General features: G+C 42.8%; 1 protein-coding gene across 1 annotated transcript in view; it reads left to right on the forward strand.

The window, feature by feature from the left end:
* Nucleotides 1-93: 93 nt before the first annotated feature.
* dlk2 (delta-like 2 homolog (Drosophila)) overlaps nt 94-2,500 on the forward strand; it is a 53,089-nt gene continuing 50,682 nt past the window's right edge. The window contains exon 1 of the mRNA XM_063191176.1: nt 94-194. The gene's annotated coding sequence lies outside the window, so the exon portion shown is untranslated. The remainder of the gene's footprint in view (nt 195-2,500) is intronic.

Genomic DNA, 2,500 nt, shown 5'->3' on the forward strand with positions numbered 1-2,500 from the left:
GACAGTCACGCACAGTCTCCCGGGGAAGTGGCCGCGTGCGACTCAAGGGCAGAGGAGTTTGCCGTGAAACTAGAGGAAAACCCATTGGGACTATACTGTTTAACTTCAGCCGGCTGAGAAGAGCAGACACACAGTCAAACACAGGGGACACAGGAACTCACACATATACACGTGCTGCTAATACACACAAACAGGTAAGAGCTATTCCCTTACTTAAAGCTGATCCTTTTTTTGTGCAAGTTATAAAGTGTGAAGCTGAAGTTATGAAGTTGAAGCTCTGTGGTAAGTTTTGTATTGGGGCCATACCGTCTTCTGTTGAGCTATTTGAGATGCTTGTTTTTAACAATTACATGGTGATTTTTTTTTTGTTAAGGTTCAGTCATTTTGAAACATTAAAAACATGTGTACATGGTGTTTGGTGGGGGAAAACAGCTGTGTGATATGGTGTCTTTGAGCGGCCATAACGTGAAACGCTCGCTTGCTTGCTTTGCTATACACTGTAGAGTAGAAAAGTAGACCCCCCCCCGTCAAGTCAATCCGAGCCGAGCTAAGCACTAGTAGTGTAGTAGTGTACTAGGTGTCCTGTCCTGTGCCATTGTTTTGGGACAGAGGCCAGTAAAGCCAGTTCATGAATGCCATCAGCCCCCAATAAAAAGGTGACAGACTGTAATGCTGCACACTGCACTGCTCTGCACTGTGCTGTACACTGCCCTGCTGTGTAGAAACTTCACTGCAAACCACTCACTGCCTGAAACCCATTCATTCGGGAGTAACACCGGCAACAGATAGTATAGGGGTGGGGGGGCAAAGTCAGACACATGTATGTGTGTGTGTGTATGTCTGTGTTCATGTGTGTGTGCGTGTGTGTGTGTGTGTGTAGGGGGGGATGTGAGTCTTGTTTCATGACCAGTGAATGAGAGTTGAAAAGAGAAAGATGAATAATTGCTAAAAGGTAAAGAACGAGGGGGAAAGAGAGGTAGAGCGGGGCGCAAGGAAAGCAGAAGTTGAATGTTTGTTTTCTCTCTCTCTCTCTCTCTCTCTCTCTCTCTCTCTCTCTCTCTCTCTCTCTCTCTCGACTCAACCCTGGTTGTCAGGATAATTTTTGTTGAATTTACAACCGTCATAATTTGGTTTGCACTATTAGCATTAGAAGTCATGACAGCGGAGAGTTGTGTCTCAGTACTTTGCCCTTTTTGTGTATGTGCGACTCTGTTGGTCTGATTCGACTGAAGTAAAGTTGTTAGTAGTCTCCCGTACTGGCTACACGCAGAGTATTTATGGCTGTTTGTGACACTTCTGTCATGTTGAAATTTATGACCACGCAAGATCGTTTTCCGTCAGTGTCTGGCTTAGTGTTCAATTTACTGCAGTTGTCTTTGCCACTGTCACCACAGCTCTTGGCATCACCGTGATTGTTGTTGGCGTCTCTCATTACGCATTGCTTTAATGGGACCTCAATTAACTTCATAATAATTTGACACCCGTGTGTCAGCTTAATGTTGTGGCATTCGAGCTTCACCCCCACTTCATGCCATGTCCTCCAAATTCTCACCTCCAACAAACATTGAAACAAACATCGAAACTGTCAAAAATGAGCCTCCTTGTTCAATTCATTTGGTGTTGCATTATAGAGGTGTTCTGATACACGTTGGGTATAGGCCTACACCATTTCACAATGTTTACTTGATGTGTTACTGCAAAATACCGAATGATGCAAAGAGTTTCAAGAAGTCAGCTTTTTTCTATACTCTACAGTATGTTGCATCAGATTTTACACAGCGCTGACTTGAGTTTGTGCTGTGTGACATTGGCTTGTATTACTGGTGTTGCATTGCAGAACTGGAATGGAAAAGTTGTGCACCTTTGGTAAATGCTAGTTGGCCAACAATATTTGTTTTATTACTGTATGCTTTGTAGTGCATCTGCATATAGCTTATTTGCTTGAGACACATATTTGAATGACACAAGACCCCATACCTTTGTCCAAGGCAGACATAACATTTGCATTCAGCATAGTTAACATCCCAGAAGAAGATTCTGTTACACGAGAGCTGTTTTTGGTGTCCCTGCTGAAGACACTCTCTGTCCGTGGACGAATAATGAGTTCCGCTGTTGTCACTGCCGTGGATAATTTACAGTTTGGTTCAAATGTTCATTCCGTTTGAGGGAGTTGCGTTGCGGTGCTGTTATGGTAGGCCATTATCCTACATACTCTAGCTGAGAAACAAGGCATGACATGACATGACACAAATACTCCACTGCATGTTTTTTCAGCTGACAAATAAACATTCATAGGATACAAAATACTAATAGGCTACTAATAGGCATTTTTTGCCATTTTATCAAACTCAAGATTATTACCCCAAAATTAAAAACTCATTTTTCATACCATAATGTCTTGAATGTGAGGATTTATTCCTATCTCTTCCACTGTATAGCCTATGTCTGTTACATGTCCGGTCTCAGGTCTTGAAATAGGTTGGATGTGCATATGCCGCCT

This window comes from Engraulis encrasicolus, chromosome 24, assembly GCF_034702125.1.
Source record: "Engraulis encrasicolus isolate BLACKSEA-1 chromosome 24, IST_EnEncr_1.0, whole genome shotgun sequence".
Classification (NCBI taxonomy): Eukaryota; Metazoa; Chordata; class Actinopteri; order Clupeiformes; family Engraulidae; genus Engraulis; species Engraulis encrasicolus.